Below are 20,829 nucleotides of genomic sequence, written 5' to 3'. Positions count from 1 at the left end.
CATGGGTGTGTCCGAAGGCACTTTGCATCGTCATTCGGAATAACACGAGCACTGCACTGCAAGTTTGGGACTAGCCAAATGATAATGCGAACGCCTGCGGTAAACGAGAAATGTGGGTTCGACTCCCAGTCGGGCACAAATTTTCATTGTTGTCATTACATTATACAGCCGCTGGTATTACATATTCGCGAATAAATTTCTTGTATTTCATAACGGCTGTAGTCGCCGAAGTGCCTGTTACTTCGGATATGCTTGAGTTTCCGAAGAAACTTTGCGTCGTAATTCGAAGTAACACAGGCACTACACTTTCGTATATCTCACTTCATCCCTTTTCTGTCTAAATAAGACTGGTAATTACTGTGATGTGCCTAAATGCACAGGTATTGGTATAAGATATTTAATGTCAACAAATTAAAGTCCCGATTGAGGCAAGTCGTCTATAAATTAACATAATGCACTGCCTTGATTTGATGTCCTCTGCTAGTCATTTGTGTAACAATTACATGTCCTATAGTCCAGCTAACGATACGAACAGCAACTAATTAAAAATTAATTATCTGATACATTTTTTGGTGTGGTTAAGTGCTCAAAATTCGCCTGTTTGCTCTTTGGACTTCGCGCTACACGGCTTCACGTCGTCTTATCACGGCTACGTTGGCTTATTCGCCGATTCGGCACTAGGAAGGAAGGGATGTACAAACCGCTGTTATAAGCGGTCCTTTTTTTACATATTTGTATGCGCCTTAGCAGCTAAAATTTTGACAATGCTTTTCTTTGGGTGTGATGGAAATTTTTTAGGTTAGGTTTCGATATTTCGAACTGGATCATTCCCTTGTCTTTTCTTAATGCCTTAGACTGAGCGACGAACTTCCATAGCGTATTTACCATTCATTCACCTGGCTACAAGTTTCGGCCAACTCGATTTCATTATTCATTGACGTTACAATTACGTCATTCACTCCATCTACCCCCTGATTATTACCTCTCTTATCTTTTGCTAGGAATCTCCACCGGCGGGAGTGGCCGTGCGGATCTAGGCGCTACAGTCTAGAGCCGGTCGACCGCTACGGTCGCAGGTTCGAACCCTGCCTCGGGCATGGATGTGTATGATGTCCTTAGGTTAGTTAGGTTTAATTAGTTCTAAGTTCTAGGGGACTGATGACCTCAGAAGTTAATTCGCATATTGCTCAGAGCCATTTGAACCATTTTGAACCTAGGAATCTCCAACATTCATCTCTGAACTGCTAGCTGAACAACGGCTGCTTTTTGCATTAAAAGTTTACACTGGCGTACTGGTTGCATACTTTCATTGATAAGCACATTAGAAGCTTATTTTTGGAAACGTAATGTAATGTACCAAAACCCCTTCAAGCCCTTTTTTACTCAACTGTTTACCACTTCTCCCGTCTATCCAGTTGTTGTACACGATTGACATGACAAAAAATTCGTCCACAAGTACAATTATTTTTTGTGTTATCTGTAATTTTTTGGGTATGTTGGTTACATATAATTTTAATCTTATTAAATTCCATTGTTGGTCCAGTCGTTGTTGAATACTATTTACTTTGGAGGCAAACAAGATGACAGCATCATGAAGAAGAAAGTGATTCGGAAGTGTTTCAGCAACATTTATTCCTCAGTGCAATTTTGTCATATGATGATGGTTGGAGACCGTAGCTGCTATTTGAAGAAAAATGTTGATGGTGTTGAGACAGCAAACAGCCACAAATTTATTGAAGTTCCTTTATTCAAATAAATTTGTGGATAGTTGCTGTCTCAACACCATCAACATTTATTCCTTATACTTCTCCGCAGTTCGTGGATCTGAAGAACTCCTCAGTGTTCAATGAGAATAATCTTGCTACTTGAAACATCCTGGTAAGACTTTTTCTGGTGGTATGAACTTCTTACTATCGTCATGAAGTCCAGCTGGTGCTGTAGCAATGACATACGAATTCGTCACTACACTAACGCAACTAGAATCAGTACTTTTTTTCTCAAGTACATATATTCTTAAACATCAAGACACATTACAGATATTTATAATTGCAACGCCAAAAACGATAAGATACAAAGAAGTCTAAATATTGTGTGTATACAGTACAATATATGGGGCCATCAAAAATGTTTCGTCTTACTGTTAAGGATCGATATGCCAATCAGTCGAAATCTTTGTGAGAATTGAGGCAGTCATACGACTGATACACAGGGTTGAAGATACACGCTTGGTAAAATACACTACTGGCCATTAAAATTGCTACACCACGAAGATGACGTGCTACAGACGCGAAATTTAACCGAAAGGAAGAAGATGCTCTGATATGCAAATGATTAGCTTTTCAGAGAATTCACACAAGCTTGGCGCCGGTAGCGACACCTACAACGTCCTGACACGACAATAGTTTCCAACCGATTTCTCATACACAAACAGCAGTTGACCGGCGTTGCCTGGTGAAACGTTGTTGTGATGCCTCGTGTAAGGAGGATAAATGCGTACCATCACGTTTCCGACTTTGATAAAGGTCGGATTGTAGCCAATGGCGATTGCGGTTTATCGTATCGCGACATTGCTGCTCGCGTTGGTCAAGATCCAACGACTGTTGGCAGAATATGGAATCGGTGCGTTCCGGAGGTTAATACGGTACGCCGTGCTGGTTCCCAACGGTCTCGTATCACTAGCAGTAGGGATGACAGGCGTCTTATCCGCATGGCTGTAACGGATCGTGCAGCCACGTCTCGATCCTTGAGTCAACAGATGGGGACGTTTGCAAGACAACAAGCATCTGCAAAAACAGTTCGACGACGTTGGACTATCAGCTCGGAGACCATGGCTGCAGTTACCCTTGACGCTGCACCACAGAAATGAGCGCTTGCGGTGGTGTACTCAACGACGAATCTGGGTGCACGAATGGCAAAACGTCATCTTTTCGGATGAATCCAGGTTCTGTTAACAGCACCATTATGGTCACGTCCGTGTTTGGCGACATCGCGGTGAACGCACATTGGAAGCGCGTATTCGTCATCGCCATACTGGCATATCACCCGGCATGATGGTATGGGGTGCCATTGGTTACACGTCTTGGTCACCACTTGTTCGCATTGACGGCACTTTCAACAGCGGACGTTTCGTTTCAGATGTGTTACGCCCCTTGGCTCTACCCTTCATTCGATCCTTGCGAAACCCTTCATTTCAGCAGGATAATGCAGGACCGCATGTTGCAGATGCTGTACGGGCCTTTCCGGTTACAGAAAATCTTCGATTGCTGCCCTGGCCGACACATTCGCTAGACCAATCGAAAACGTCTGGTCAATGGCTCGTCACAATACGCCAGTCACTACTCTTGGCGAACTGTGGTATCGTGTTGAAGCTGCATCGGCAGCTGTACCTGTACACGCCATTCAAGCTCTGTTTGACTCAATGTCCAGGCGTATCAAAGCCGTTGTTAGGGCCAGAGATGGTTGTTCTGGGTACTGATTTTTCAGGATGTATGCACCCAGACTGCGTGAAAATGTAATCACATGTCAGTTCTAGTATTATATATTTGTACAATGAATACCCGTTTATCATCTGCATTTCTTCTTGGTGTAGCAATTTTAATGGCAAGTAGTGTACCATGTCCTGCTGTGTGAAGAAGTCCGTAACTGCCTGCAGCACATCCTCTTCCGACAGGAGTCGTGAACGTTTCAAGGTCTCTTCTAAGGGACTGGAGGTATGATAATCGCATGGGGAGATATGAGTACCATAGGGCGGGTACTGGAATGCCTCCCACTTCATATGTCCGTAATGGTTGAGACTGGCCTCCTAGATGGACCATCGTCCTGTGTCGGATCGCGACCAGCACTGAACTAGGCGCACCATTCCACAACAGTGATTTTAGACAGACATGCTGCCCTATACATATTCTTCATTCTCCGAGGGATGTCTAATGATGTTTGTGTTTCAGTATCCAAGAATAGATTTACAGTACTTTGGTCCTATTTGGTCGCATTTGATGACAACGTTGCCGTAGTTCATGTTACCGCATTTACTGCACACACGTGAGAAAGACATGTAAGCCACACTAAGCTCTCGCCAACATTTTGGAACATACATACTCGCATCTGAGTCTCACTGTGTTGCATGTATGCTGAAGCAGCGCCCTCAAACGAAACTCTTTGATCGCCCCATGCGCGGAGAATATGTGATTAAATTTGGAAGTGATTTGGGGGTAGACAGAGTTTGAGATTTATTACACACAATTGCCACCGCTGGTAGTAATGACTCTAACATTGCCGGAACTGAGTACGGTTTTGTCAAATGCTATTTCAGGTGTATAATAAGGGTTCATCAATAGTAGAAGTGGTGAGTGATGGCATGTTCTCTGTCGGCACCTCTTTACGTATTTTCATTGGGTGAGACATCTGGGGAATGTGGTGGCCATGGAAACAACTGAACATGCCCAGTATCAAGATAGGTCTGGACAGCACGAGCAATATGAGGTCTTGCGTTATCTTGTTGAAAGGCACCATCAAACCAGGTGCTGAGACTGCAAGACGATAGCAAAAGGAAAATGCGCTGTACGTTCCACAGACGGATACTTCCATCACGAAGCTGTAGATAGAATCAGAACCACCTGGAAAGATGACGGCAAGGTGCACTCCTGTTTCCTGTACTGTTGTCAGATCACAAATGGTTCAAAAGGCTCTAAGCACTATGGGACTTAACATTTGAGGTCATCATTCCCCTAGAACTTAGAACTACGTAAACCTAACTAACCTAAGGACCTCACACACATCCATGCCCGAGGCAGGATTCGAACCTGCGACCGTAGCGGTCGCGCGGTTACAGACTGAAGCGCCTAGAGCCGCTCGGTCACACCGGCCGGCTGTCAGATCACAGTCGGAACACTTTCGTTACCTGTCTTTGTCTCTGTCTTTGTGGATACTTGGTTGTTAGATCCTGAGCGAACAATAGATCTGCCCCCTCGGGCGTTAGTCGCCTGTAGTCGTCGACATCCGCACGGCGTCGTTTGAAATCTTCCTGAACTCAATGATTCCATATTAGCACGACAGTCGTGGGATTTCAACCAAAGCGATCCGCAGTGTCGTGTATCCTCTTGAGCACTAGTCTTGTGGGGTCATTGAATTCCAGCATGGCTTTGAATCTGATAACCCATGGATTCCATATTCGCACGAAAGTTGTGTAATCCCGGTAAACGATGAGCGATAAACCGCAGTCTCCTGACGCTGACTAATTGGAACACATGCTGCTAGAAGTTTATCCATATTACGTGAGGCGTTACACAATCTTCTCTCAAACAACCAACACTCAGCTGCGGGCTTTGAAAGAGAAATCCTAAAATAGAGGATGTAGATGGAAATCCTCCTGGCTACCTTGTGCAGCTGTGCTATTAGTCCAGCAGTGTACATAAGTGGCCCAAGTATGAGCTTCACTTCAAAAGAAATGCAGATTTTTTTAAATCTTCCAGTTTATTTTTCATAAATTTGCTTTTTTACAGTATGATGATACATTAATGAGAGACGAAATGTCATTTTCACACATAGTATCTACCACCTATCAGCTGTGCTTCGAAATCGTGGAACTAAGATCTGTATAAGAGCAAGGTAAAAATCAGAACAAGCACGTTAGAGCCACTGTTCAGTAGCTTTCACAACGGAATCATTATATAGTATTTTCTTTCCGGTAAGGGATTCCTTCAGTTTGCAAAGACGTGTTAATATAGAGCCAGATCAGAGGTATGGGGTGGGTTTTTTTCAGTGTTTCCGATCATGGTTTTTCATCTGACTGTCACCGGACGTTATCATGCAATAGCTGATGTCATCAAATGCGACTCGGCCAGCCATCCTATGCCTCCTTCAGCCGACTGAAGATGAACCTATCGATTCGAAACCGGTAACGGCGTTGTTAAAATAAATAAAGAGCATTGTAAAAAATGGCTGGTTGCTGTAACCTTATGTGTAAGAGTCAACCTATTCCCATGTTGTTGTTTCCTGCATCATATGCTACCAGCTGTAACTGGCTCGATATGTACTAATTAATATAGTCGGTGTGTTACTGTTAATATGCTGACTTGCCGTGAGTGGATTCCTGAGGAGAAAGGTATTGTGTACAACAAAGCACTAAAGTAATTTTATATGGAGGCAGGCGCTTACTTTAAATGTGTGAATCTACGATAAATCGTAAATCGCTTGCGACAAAGAAATTAAAATTGGAATACGATCTTTTAAAGACTTTAGCCCGACATGCGTTAAGCAAGAATTTTACTCAATACTGCTTAAACTTTTGTATCTACGAACGTAAAGAAAGTCCTTTACTTAAAGCAAGTGGTTGGCTAAATATCGGTGCCGGTGGAAATCGCTTGGGGAGAGATCGGGAATGTAGAGAGGATGTGTAAGGGCTTCCCACCGAAACTTCTGCAACGTACCAGTGACAATCTTGGCAACAAGTGGGAGAGTAGTTGTTTCGACTATGCTGCATTAATATTGCTGGTAAACCCTTAAACATCCTCTACACACTATAGATCTCTCCCCATGCGATTTCCGTGTTTTTTGGAGCCTTGGAGAAAGACATTTTGGCCATCGATTTGCTTCGGATGAAGCCGTGGACGCCTGGGTACAATCATGGTTCCTTTGGCAACCACGGTCACTTTTCCATGAAGGCATTGACCGCCTTGTATCACAGTAAGCTAAATATACGAACAGTTATGACTATTGCTTTTGAAATAATAGTCTCCTTACTTTTACCCATCTGTCTCGTTTCCACTTGAGTGTCCCTTATACCAGAGCTCCGGGCAATACTTCCTCATGTTGCTAAATCTGAATCCGAAATTATTGCAATGAATTCTTACAAATCATTCCCATTTACAGAGCTTGCAGAAGTTTTCCTTTCTGATTGACTGGAGTATACTGAAGCCCGTCGGCTTCGTAGCTTTTCTCAGATAACGCGGTACTTTCCTTCCTTGACCAAATCTCAACTCTGTATTTCATTTAATCAAACGCAAGACTTTGCAGTTTCAAAACTCTACAAACATATTCAATACAGCATCATCTTTACACAACAGAAGAGAAGATTCTGTTTGTGGAATATTTAAGTTGTCTAGAATAAGCATTGCGTACTGTATATGTGATTCACTGCTCCATTACACAATATCTTTCATTCCTTATGCAGCTATAACTGAATGTTCAAAGAAAGTTATGAACCCTAACTATGGCCTGAAATATACGCCACACTCTAAATATGACCCGTTAGTAACACGATTTGGCTCAGAAAATTTAGTCAGGCGACGGCAGAGCTTATAAAAAGGGCAACGAAAAGGACGGGTTACTCGGATGTAACAAAACTGAGTACTAAATTGGAACATCAGCTTCAGACCTCCTATCACACGATCTCAGGTGGGTTAAAATCGTACCTTACGGGCTCCATTTGTGCTAGGACAAGTATTTTTGTCGTCTGTTACCTACACTAGCCAATAACCTGAATACAGCGAAAGTAACAGATGAAAGCAATCAATTGAGATTATGTCATATCCACCATCGTATGACTCGAACAACTGGGTTACCGATGCCTTTCCTTGAATGCTGAAAGTTTCTTACGGACAATAAACGCAAGCATTGCAAGCACGTGCAGTTTTGTCGCTAAGAAAATTTCCATGGAAGTGAATGTACCACGTTCTAAACGACATAAAAGTTACGTATTCAGACATGGAGGTAAGGCATATGGGGTAGAATTTGTGAGCAAGGGAAAGTATAAGATAATGAATTCGCGAAGACCAACTAAGAAAAATTCATTATAATACGTGCACACATCTGCTAAGGAGGGTTGTCTGTTCTGGTTAAGGACAAACATTGAATTAGAATATCTCATATCCCTTCCAAATTTCACGGTAGAAAATAAAACGAAATAATTTTACAAACTGTTTAAAAACGATTTGCGAGTGACAGTTTCTAAGTCACCTGAATTTACAGATATTTAACTCAGAGACGGATGATGATCGCCATGTTTTCTGAAGCAATCGAAAACACGAACAGAGGCCCAAAATTATCTACTCCAAGCAAAAAGATACAACGCAACGCGAAAAGACACGACTTTTCGTAATTTAAAAACTGTAGCGGTTTTTAAGCACGTGAACATAACCCTAATGCTCGCAGCTTGCCGCAGTCTCGCAATTCTGCTGAAGTCCCTGGTCGAATGCAACCAGATCAAATACACGGGACAATGTCTGAACTACTTCTGTACAGAAGGCTGCACAGGACGAAAGACGAGACGGAAAGTGCTTTTGTGCGTCAGACTGCACGTGGCAACCAACCGAGCTATGCGCTTCCAGAGCTCTGATTGACCGACACGTGCCAAAAAGTCCAGCGTTACTACAGAAATTCCTGCTCCTTCCTGCTCGGCAAAGACGTACTGCTAGGAAGGTTTGTGAATGATGTCTGTGAGCCGACAAGTGACTCACACAAAGCGCGGAGTATGAAAGGGGCTCACAACAAAGGAACCGCTTTTCGGCACGTGACATACATGTTACATTCACCCCCAACACAATCTAGCAGCGCAACAAGAATCACCAGCGTATATCGCTGCGCTTCAAGGATAGAGAATGTCCATGTGGGGTTAAGGATTGGATGCTGGCAGACAAATAGAAACCAAGCGCTAGGCGCTCTATTTCGCATGCGCCTTGTAAAGATTCACAGGCAGCTGACTGCGGGATAGCGTCGAAAGAGCCACCGCCTTAAGGACACGGCAAAGTTTTCCATGAAGAGCGTGATGATTAAACAAATCCAAGTTACACAGACATTGTTAAAGCCCTCGTATTTGCCAAATTGCTTCATAGTGGTGTGTCTGCGATCCTACTGAATCGCAGAAAATCATTGCTAGAAAAGTGTCAGAATTCTGTAACGCATTACAAGCCTATGGCTTCAGATTTTAGGATGTAGCAAGCGCCCCAACCGTTGCCCTTCTCCCTTACCTCCCCTTGCGGACGTCTAAGGCTCCAAGTACGTGTTGTATTAATTCCGCATATCCTTCCAGAAATAACTATATTTTAAATTTGTGTGTAATAAAGTTGGTGATGTGTGAGGAAGAATAGGATCTCGTAAATGTGCTGCATTACGATTTAAAGTTACTCTGGGATTCCGCAGCACTTCCACCATCAGTGCACCACGAATACTGTAAGGTGAGGCATGTCGTTCGGAGGCTCAACAGTGTAGGTCACATTGATATATACATTTTGAGTTGGATTTTTCACTCATCTGTTTGTTGCATTATCCCGTCAAACCAAGTGTTATCTGCACAAGCCCCCTGAAGGAACTCGTGTGAGGAATAATTGGAACCTTGGGGTCGCTCAATTTTATCCAAGAGAGACTAAGATTCCAAAAGTTCTAGTTTTGATACAACTGATTAATTGAAGCGGAGAACGTGTCGTGCACAAACACATAAATTTGACATAAAATACAAGAAGTTGGCTGTATATTAAACGTTTGATAATTATCTATTCAACATAAATTTCTTGGTAGAATACTACTACACCATAAAGTTAACCTAGTTTGATCAGCATATCAGAAATACGTCTTCTTATAGGATTAATATGATTATAGACATAGGAAACCTTTAAAAGAACAGTCAGATTGGTCGGTATAGCAACTCTTACCAGATTACAAGTCAACCAAAACGATTTTATTGTGTAGATGTGCCACCTGGACTACAGAAGTCCTAACTAAGGCTGGATGCCTTGCAGGATTGCACCCCATACAAATTAAGAACAACATACCTTGAGATGGTCCCAAATCCTTCTAGATCTTGATATTCCATTATTTTTCCTCACGTCGGCCACAGAAATTTGTATTCTTTTTTTTGCTGAATTTTGGGCCTGGAGACGAATTCAATGTATGTGAACACACCTACAATTCACCTACATTCGCTCTACATTGTGAATGTGAATGTAGTCTCAACAATTCTTAGTGGGTCAATTGCTGTAAGATGTACGCAAACGAGGAGGCTATTCTTGTGGGAACTAGGGATGGATGTCGGGCAGGTATAATAAAATTCAGGTGCTAGGTGTTGGAACTGTCTCTTTCTGTAGTTCGTTAAGGGCTACTAAAGAAAGCGATAGAGACTCTATTTCGGCCACGCTTTTGCAAAGTTTCGTAAAACAAAGCCGAAACGCAGCCATGACAAGAATACGGTATAATTACCCGGGAACAATATCACAACAACAAAAAATGTATTATTTAGTGTAACCACGATGTTACTCTTTGCATAAGGTTGAGTAGAATCAGAGACAGTCGTATCTAGAGATAAGTGAGAATCTTGAAATAAAAAAAGCGCTACCGCTTGCTCTCACGTCCCCTCCCCACTCCCCATGCCTCGCTTGCGGACGCTCGTGATTGGAACTACTGTGCAAGTATATGGCTGGCTACTTGAAACGTCCCCTTAGAAAAATTTATACAAGACTGGTCTATGTGAAACGTCCTCTTTGAACAATTATACACGACTGTGCTTAAACTGAGACATATTATTTTTATAGCGCAATGCAATCTGACTTCCAAAAGTCCCTACGAAAGAACGGCCCTGACTAGCATTAAGCTATACGTTTCACAAATCACTTACCTCACAAAAATCTTCGTTACTCAAGCTACTGCAATACAGCGAGCGCCACTACTGCCAGCTAAATAAAAGATTCAAACTACTGAAGGCACTAACTGCTGATAGGCATAGTTAGCAAATGAAAGATTTTAACAGAGAACAAACAATGTATTTACCTCACTAGTCATAATATATATATAGCAGTTCATGACACCAATTCTTACAAATTTCAAAACTCCGCCATCTCTCTCCCCACGTCCACCACTGCTGGCGGCTCACCTCCAACTGCCAACGCTACGCGCTGTTAGCATCCAGCTGCCGCTGCCCAACACTACAATGGCGAGTATTACAACAATGCCAACCAGCCACAGACTGCACACGGCACAGCCAGTGATTTTCATACAGAGCGCTATGTGGCGGCGGCGTTAGCAATAAAAAAACCTAAACAGCCTACTTACATACTGAATCTGCAACAACATGAAGGCGGCACGCAACAAGTGTCAAATTGCCATGAAGGGTACAACATGCTTGGATATCTGAAAGGTTATCAGTTCAGCGGAAAATAGCTAGCAGTAAAGCGGTCTAGGTTCTGTAGGTAAGAGAAGATTGTGTAATGGTTTTCTTATTCAGAGATTGCATTTTTTGTGAGAAGATCTGTCTCGTATAAGAAGGAGAAATGTAAGCAGTCTATGTTGTAATTTCACAGCGGCAGGGTCGTGGCCTACCGATACTTCATTTATTTATTCATTTATTTCATTAACAATACAGAATGACCTACCACCTTGAAATTAAGGGGGGTTGGGTGCTACTAAATCTAATAGCAAAGACTTCTTGTTGTTATCATCTTATTGGTATGCAGTTGTTAATGCTACTTTAAATACACTACTGGCCATTAAAATTGCTACACCAAGACGAAATGCAGATGATAAACGGGTATTCATTCGACAATATATTATACTATAACTGACATGTGATTATATTTTCAAGTAATTTGGGTGCATAGATCCTCAGAAATCAGGACCCAGAACAAACACCTCTGGCCGTAATAACGGCCTTTATACGCCTGGGCATTGAGTCAATTGATAAGAGATCTGCCAGGGCAGCAGTCGAACATTTTTTGTATCCAGAAAGGCCCGTACATGACCTGCAACATGCGGTAGTGCATTATCCTGCTGAAATGTAGGGTTTTGGAGGGATCGAATGAAGGGTAGAGTCACGGGTCGTAACAAATCTGAAACAAAACGTCCATGTTCAAAGTGCCGTCAATGCAAACAGGAGGTGACCGAGACCTGTAACTAATGGCACCCCATACCATCACGCCGGCGGATACGCCAGTATGGCGATGACGAATACACGCTTCCAATGTGCTTTCACTGCGATGTCACCAAACACGGATGTGACCATCATGATGCTGTAAACAGAACCTGAATTCATCCGAAAAAATGACGTTTTGCCATTCGTGCACCCAGGTTCGGCTTTGAGTACACCATCGCAGACGCTCCTGTCTGTGATGCAGCGTCGAGGATAACCGAAGCCATGGTCTCCTAGCTGATAGTCCATGCTGCTGCAAACATCGTCGAACTGTTCGTGCAGACGGTTGTTGTCTTGCAAACGCTCCCATCTGTTGACTCAGGGATCGAGAAGTGGCTGCACGATCCGTTACAGCCATGCGGATAAGATGCCTGTCATCTCGACTGCTAGTGATACGAGGCCGTTGGGATTCAGCACGGCGTTCCGTATTACCCTCCTGAACCCACCGATTCCATATTCTGCAACAGTCATTGGATCTCGACCAACGCGAGCAGCAATGTCGCGATACGATAAACCGCAATCGCGATAGGCTGCAATCCGACCTTTATCAAAGTCGGAAACGTGATGGTACGCATTTCTCCTCCTTACACGAGGCATCACAACAACGTTTCACCAGGCAACGTCGGTCAACTGCTATTTCTGTATGAGAAATCGGTTGGAAACTTTCCTCATGTAAGCACGTTGTAGGTGTTGCCAACGGCGCCAACCTTGTGTGAATGCTCTGAAAAGCTAATCATTTGCATATCACAGCATCTTCTTCCTGTCGGTTAAATTTGCGTCTATAGCACGTCATCTTAGTGGTGTAACAATTTTAATGGCCAATAGTGTATTATAAATTCGTTAAGGTGTTAATTGATGGTTGTGTCAATGGAAGGCGTCATTATTAGGTAACTAGTTTGGAACCCTTACAGGTTTATTTTCAAGCCAGGACTATTGAGACTGCGCTGACAGTTTCTGATCTTAATAATAAACATTGTGTGGCAACACATACTCTAAAAATGTTTGCAGGATGAGTGCGACTGCCCACACATACCTGTTAGCAAGTTTGATTGTGGCTTGGTAACAGGCACGTGTGGATTGTGGCATTCATTCTGCAAACATTTAAAAGCTTGTGTTGCCACTCTGACGTTCGTTATTAAGGTCAGGCAGTGTCAGCGCAGCCTTAGTAGGCCTGGATTGTAAATGAACCCGTAAAGGTTCGAAAGTAGTCGCCTAATAAATACTGCAACTATTGGCAGAACCATCAATAAACACTTTAAGGAATTTAAATAAAGTTGCTGTTCCCTATCAACGAAATGATATATAAAAACATAATATATAAAAATTTGTCTAAAGTTTCAGAGAGTTAAATGCTTTACAGTTGTTAAAGTGGTTCTATATTATTTGTTTCTGCGTAGCTCAGGAGAATTTAATTTATATAAAAAATAAAAATAAAATAAAATACTTTAATACAATAAGGGTGGTAAAAATAATTTGCTTTATATAGTGGAAAGTGATACGTGTAATATGTGGGATGTGTAATATAGTTTAAATAGCTTGCTAGTTGATAATAAATTATTTCTATGAATTTCAGTTGGTAAGTTCTAGGTGGAACCGCGAGCTATTCTCATCTGAAATGCCCTGTGATTATGTAGGTTTGTTGTGTTTGTGTGTATTGATACAGCACTTGGAGTGCTGCAAGTCAGAACACTACATGATATTCAATAGTTGTCTGTTGGTTAGTTGTGAAATATTCTGTATGATACCTTAGATACATACACACCTGCTGTTATGCAGATTATACAGGTTGTATCAAAAACAATGATCCTATTTGTCACGTCTATATTTCAGAAACTAGTAACACATACAATGAATTTTATTTTTCAATGATCGGGAAACTCAAAAAAGTTTTTTTTCATACCTTTTCGTAGGCGTTTAATATGGCCACTTTGAGATACACAGCATATGACAATTCAGTATTCAAATGTTTCCTCACTGCAACGAGCGTGTCTTGAATTACAGCTTCCACAGCTACTGTTATGCGACGTCTCAGTTCATTTATTGTTGTTGGTAACGGAGGCACATAAACAGAGCCTTTTATAAACCCCCCTCAAGAAATAATCACATAAAATCAGTTCCGGTGCCCTTGGAGGCCAGTAATGTGTGGCTGAATCATTTGGCCCAGTTCGATCGATCCGTCGTTCAGTAATCGTATGAATTAAAAATTGCCGCGCTTCCACATGCCAGTGTGACGGTATCCCATTCTGTTAGTAAATGAACTCGTTCGAATCATTCTGCAACTGTGGGAAAAGAAAGTTCTAAAGCACATCGAGATATGTGCTTCCTGTGACAGTGTTCTCGGCAAATAAAAATGAACCATACACCTTTTCCCGTGAAACTGCACAACACACATTAAATTCTGGAGAGTCCCTCTCATGTTGAACAACTTTATTTGGTTGTTCCGACCCCATATTCTCACTTTATGACGCTTCACCTTCCCACTCGTCACTAAATACTAAGCGCGGAAGAAAATTATCGTCCTCCATCTTAGTAATCATGAAATTGTAGAACTTCATACGTTGTTGTTTGTCACCTTAACGAAGAGCTTGCAGTAGCTGAATTTTGTATGGTTTCAGGTGTAAACGTAGCCAAGGGCCTTGCCGCAGTGGTAACGCCGGTTCCCGTCAGATCACCGAAGTTAAGCGCTGTCGGGCTGGGCTAGCACTTGGATGGGTGACCATCAAGTCTGCCGAACGCTGTTGGCAAGCGGGATGCACTCAGCCCTTTTGAGGCAAACTGAGGAGCTACTTGATTCAGAAGTAGCGGCTCCGGTCTCGTAAACTGACATACGGCCGGAAGAGCGGTGTGCTGACCACAACCCCTCAATATCCGCATCCAGTGATGCCTGTGGGCTGAGGATGACACGGCGGCCGGTCGGTAGCGTTGGCCCTTCATAGCCTGTTCGGGCGGAGCATAGCTAGTGTAAACGCCGACGCAACACAGGCCGGACGGACAGCTGTCGAGCCGCACGGCGAACATATTTCTGAGGGCTATATGTGAAACTATGGCGGATGCGTTCGACGTCTGTGTCAGATACTCGGGTATGGCCCGGCAATTTGCCTTTAAACAACCAATCTGTTTCTTAGAATTGTTTATGCAATCGTCTACTGCCCTGTACTGTAGGAGGACCCATACCATATCTAGTACGAAAGTCTCGCTGAACACTTATTACCGACCCGAACTGCGCAAAACGTAGAGTACAAAACGCTTTCTGTTGTCCCGGCGCTATTTTTTTTTTCTAGAACTGAAGTGGACGCACACTGCTGCTACCCAGGGGGAACAATGTAAAACTCGAGAGTTTGCTGTTTCCAAAAGTACGTTGTTCACGCACATATCTCAAATAAAATAACAGTTATGGTTTTTTTAAAATCAGATGATTCTTTTTTATACATCCTGTATACTGATTGAGCATTTGGTACGTGGAATACATGAATTTTAGCTTTACACGAAGAATAAATTGATGGTTGTAAATTTATTAGTAGAAACAGAATTCAGTTCACTGTTATCGATACTGTGGTTTATCATTTCATCGTTTATCGGCATCCTGCAACTATCACGCGAATATGATATGATAGGGTCAGAAGGGACGTACTTAAAACCACGTGGGAACTCATCAGTTCACGAGGCTAATGCGTGCAGTATTTCGTTTCATGAAATGGCCTTCTTTCAGCAAGACACATATGCACACAGTAGTGCTAGGCCATCTGCGGCACCACAGACTGTGAGTAGTTGTTGAGGCTTGAGGCTTGCCTCAACGAGGAAGCAGAGAGACAAAGGTTCAGCTACAGTAACCCGCCCAATGACACCAGTGGACACAGAAGTGGCACAGCATCGTCTTTTGAGACGAGTAATAGTTGTGCGTACAAGATCAGGAGGGCGATCGTTGCCACTGTGCATTCACTATCGCCATTTTAGCCCAGTACCTAGCCTGGCGATATGGGGTGCCATTGGATACAGAACTGGATCGCCTTTGGTGGTTGTGGCCTGTCTTTGAGATCAACCATTTATTCTCTCTTCTGTTTCACTACCATCCATTCGACCACCTATATTTAATTTACGTTACAATAGTAACTAATTGTTCTAGTCCTGTATAATCCCTGAACAGTTACAGGGTGTTTCAAAAATGACCGGTATATTTGAAACGGTAATAAAAACTAAACGAGCAGCGATAGAGATACACCGTTTTTTGCAATATGCTTGGGACAACAGTACATTTTCAGGCGGACAAACTTTCGAAATTACAGTAGTTACAATTTTCAACAACAGATGGCGCTGCAACTGATGTGAAAGATAAAGTGACAACGCAGTCTGTGGGCGCGCCATTCTTTATGTTGTCTTTCTGCTGTAAGCGTGTGCTGTTCACAACGTGCAAGTGTGCTGTGGACAACATGGTTTATTCCTTATAACAGAGGATTTTTCTGGTGTTGGAGTTCCATCTCCTAGAACACAGTGTTGTTGCAACAAGACGAGGTTTTCAACGGAGGTTTAATGTAACCAAAGGACCGAAAAGCGATACAATAAAGGATCTGTTTGAAAAATTTCAACAGACTGGGAACGTGACGGATGAACGTGCTGGAAAGGTAGGGCGACTGCATACGGCAACCACAGAGGGCAATGCGCAGCTAGTGCAGCAGGTGATCCAACAGCGGCCTCGGGTTTCCGTTCGCCGTGTTGCAGCTGCGGTCCAAATGACGCCAATGTCCACGTATCGTCTCATGCGCCAGAGTTTACACCTCTATCCACACAAAACTCAAACGCGGCAACCCCTCAGTGCCGCTACCATTGCTCCACGAGAGACATTCCCTAACGATATAGTGCACAGGATTGATGACGGCGATATGCATGTGGGCAGCATTTGGTTTATTGACGAAGCTTATTTTTACCTGGACGGCTTCGTCAATAAACAGAACTGGCGCATATGGGGAACCGAAAAGCCCCATGTTGCAGTCCCATCGTCCCTGCATCCTCAAAAAGTACTGGTCTGGGCAGCTATTTCTTCCAAAGGAATCATTGGACCATTTTTCAGATCCGAAACGATTACTGCATCATGCTATCTGGACATTCTTCGTGAATTTGTGGCGGTACAAACTGCCTTAGACGACACTGCGAACACCTCGTGGTTTATGCAAGATGGTGCCCGGCCACTTCGCACATCCGACGTCTTTAATTTCCTGAATGAATATTTCGATGATCGTGTGATTGCTTTGGGCTATCCGAAACATACAGGAGGCGGCGTGGATTGGCCTCCCTATTCGCTAGACATGAACCCCTGTGACTTCTTTCTGTGGGGACACTTGAAAGACCAGGTGTACCGCCAGAATCCAGAAACAATTGAACAGCTGAAGCAGTACATCTCATCTGCATGTGAAGCCATTCCGCCAGACACGTTGTCAAAGGTTTCGGGTAATTTCATTCAGAGACTATGCCATATTATTGCTACGCATGGTGGATATGTGGAAAATATCGTACTATAGAGTTTCCCAGACTGCAGCGCCATCTGTTGTTGACAATTGTAACTACTGTAATTTCGAAAGTTTGTCTGCCTGAAAATATACTGTTGTCCCAAGCATATTGCAACAAACGGTGTATTTCTATCGCTGCTTGTTTAGTTTGTATTGCCGTTTCAAATACACCGGTCATTTTTGAAACACCCTGTAGTTTGTTCTCTATGTAGTAGGGGTGGTATCTACAGCTGTATTTATAATAATATGCTGAATATACAGTCCTGATAAAAACGTTCATCTTCGACGATGTTCCTTGGGTGCACTACCTATTACCATTCATCGCCATTAACAGTACGTCCAGCACTGTCGAACATGATGTTTTCGGTCGTCCAAAGTGTTATGGTCTGGGGACACATAATGTGGTATAGTCGTACAAACCTCCAAATCTTTACGGACGGTACACTCACCGATAAAAGTTATTGTGGGACTGTACCCCTTACCCACATGTGTCTTTTAAGCGGTCTCTTCTGTCCTGACGACATTTTTACGGATGACAACGGAAACGCATCGAACAGCGCAGGTGGAGCGGCTTTCGGAACGAGAGGATATTCGGCGGCTGACCAGAACGTCCCCCAGGCTGTAAACCCCATCTAGGGCGTGTGGGACGCGTTGGGGAGACGTATAACAGCACACTCCGCATGCACCAATGACCGCCCAGCAGTTCTCTGGAGGAATGGAACGCCTCCTCCGATTGCGAAAACCATCTGTTGGCACCCACCTACATAGGGAGAAATGATCATGACGATAAAATAAGAGAAATTAGGGCTCTGGAACGGAGAGAGACAGCATGATGGTGGTTCATTGAACCCTCTGTCAGTGAATAGCAGAGTAATCACGTAGTTGTGGATGTAGATGTACCACAAGAAATCCTTACCAACCTTGGGGCCAACGTGGTAGCATGTTGAAAAGCATGTTTGACGTTCTTGGTGATGCATACACCGTATTATGAACCATGTTCTGCCCTTTGTAATTCCCAAGGGGCCTCATAAATCGCGTTGACTTCGTAATTAATCTTCCAATATAAGTGTCATTTCTGTTCGTCCCACTGCGTATTTTTTTCAGCTACCTTCTGCAGTAGTACTTATTTCCATGTATGGCCCAAGCTATGTTAGTCGGCAGTGACCCAACATGGGAAAGTTACTTTCTTCCTTAAATTTTGCACACCAGTGTAGTATCTGTAGTACTAAGCGAGTATATGAAAACCCAGAAAACTGAAACTATTGTAGGTTGTCTTTCTAACGGCTTCCAGGTGCAACAAGCCTCTGATTTTCAATATTTTACGTAATTGTTGCCAAAATTTAAAAAAATTACAGTGCAGTCACAATCTACTCAATTTGCGGTATACTCTTACACAAATGTTTAACACAATAAGACTAGTATGACAGTCCGAAGGTGTGTGTTTTCACTAATCGCAACATAACTGACGCAACGCAAATATCCGGACTGTATTTATGGAGCGTTTGAGAGTGAGACCACATAGCAGGTTCCGACAAACTTTACTCTCAACATCAAACCTTAATGAAAGTTGTTAATGCTGACACTCCGCATGAAATCAAGAAACGAAAAACCTTTATCCCTTACTACATTTTTGGAGTTTGTGCAGTAAAACGTCAGCATCAGACACGACATTTTAATTTGTTACTTCCTTACTGCAAACTCTAATCGCAACAATATTTGAGGACGGAATCCACATATACTGCTGAATGTACCTGCAAATTGTCTGACACATAGTTCGGGAGATATAACATCATAAACATTGGGATGATTCAAACTTTTCAGATCATCCAAACAACGTTCAGTATTTTATGATGAGACCACTTAGTGACTTCCAACAAATATTAAGCATAAATTGAAAATTTTCTAAACTTTTTTCATGCTTCATATCAAATATTTAACACATTCTCCCTTTTGTAAAGTATTCAGACGTCTGAAGCTGTATAATACATGTGAGTTCGATTCTTTAGAGAATCAGGAGTTTACACATATGTCTCTATTGCTTTATCCACAGTTCATAAGGCCCACGAATGTAAGTGAAGTTGTCAAACCTGCTACAAAGAAGCTGAAATATCTGCTGTCCCATCGTACACTGCAAGATGGATATTTTCTCACAAAAAGTTCATATCTCATCACTTGAATGAAAAGCGATAATACAAACTAATGACAAACATTCATTTCCAGAACCATTAGGACGTCAGTTTTGAAAACAATCCATATGAATGTTCTTTTCTTGTGTCATGCGAGAGCAAAGTTCTTAGCTTTCAGTATCGACTGTATCTGCCCTGCGTATGTCTCTGCTCCGTTCCTGGAATACCAGAGGATGCATGCTCACAAAAGGGCGTCCGGACAGCGGTGGACTATGATATAGGGCCGTGCGCGACAGACAAGGGAGAAGTGACTTGGCGGCAGTAGTGTGGAGAGATGGAAGTCCGGTTTTTCTGAGAACGTGTGAGAGCTCTGTTGGGTTCAAAAATGGTTCAAATGGCTCTGAGCACTATGGGACTTAACATCTGTGGTCATTAGTCCCCTAGAACTTAAAACTACTTAAACCTAACTAACCTAAGGACATCGCGGAATAATAAAAGATACAAATATATTTGTGTACGATTTTCTAAAACGGAAAACATAAAAATTAGTTCTACAGTTCTGAAACTGGCTCTGACGTTATTAACATGCTTGTCATGTGTATAGACTGAAGCATTTGTATCAAGGACCAGGGGTCAAAGCCGGGTCACCTGCTTCCTAGACAGGTGCGTTAGCCACTAAGCCATCTTGGCCCAGCGGTTCACACAATTTAATAGACTACCTGTCTCGCCTCTCTCCTCGATCCAAATTCTCATTGCCACCACGATCTACTGTAAAAAACGAACAGAATTGCCGAGGCTCTCATCTAACGTAAATGGGCATTCAGCCTGAGACCCAGGTGTGAGTGCTTAAGCAAATGAAACGACACAATTTCAGAGACTTTGCTAGTCTCATACTGATATTATTTTATGTATACAGACTGAAGTGGCGAGTGAAAATTTGTACCAAGGCCGGGAATCGAACCTGTGACTCCTGCTTACTAGACAGGTTTCGCTAATCACTAAGTCACTTTTGTACAGCGGTTCACACAACTGCACGGATTATCCTGGCTCGTCTCGCTCCTCGATACAAATCCTCACTGCTGCTCCGGTCTTCTATTACATAAAGTCATACCTGTATGAGACCAGTAAAGTCTCCGAAATTGTGTCATTTCATTTGTATAAATACCACCACCTGGGTTTCAGGCTGGATCCCCCATTCACATTCGATACTGAGATACAATTCCAGTACATGTAGAGCCTCGGCAATTCTGTTCGTGTGTCAGGGGGAATTTAAAGTAGATTGGGGCGATAGTGAGAATTTGGGTCAAGGAAG

General features: G+C 42.8%; 1 protein-coding gene and 1 pseudogene across 1 annotated transcript in view; one reads left to right on the top strand and one right to left on the bottom strand.

The window, feature by feature from the left end:
• Nucleotides 1-20,829, bottom strand: part of LOC126292321 (glutamate receptor ionotropic, kainate 2-like) — a 1,291,187-nt gene that overhangs the window by 336,691 nt on the left and 933,667 nt on the right. The gene's annotated exons all lie outside the window — the stretch shown is intronic.
• LOC126291678 (5S ribosomal RNA) lies at nucleotides 14,517-14,634 on the top strand (annotated as a pseudogene).

This window comes from Schistocerca gregaria, chromosome 1 (assembly GCF_023897955.1).
Source record: "Schistocerca gregaria isolate iqSchGreg1 chromosome 1, iqSchGreg1.2, whole genome shotgun sequence".
Classification (NCBI taxonomy): Eukaryota; Metazoa; Arthropoda; class Insecta; order Orthoptera; family Acrididae; genus Schistocerca; species Schistocerca gregaria.
The sequence above is the reverse complement of the archived record's forward strand: the minus strand, read 5'-3'. Positions and strand labels throughout refer to the sequence as shown.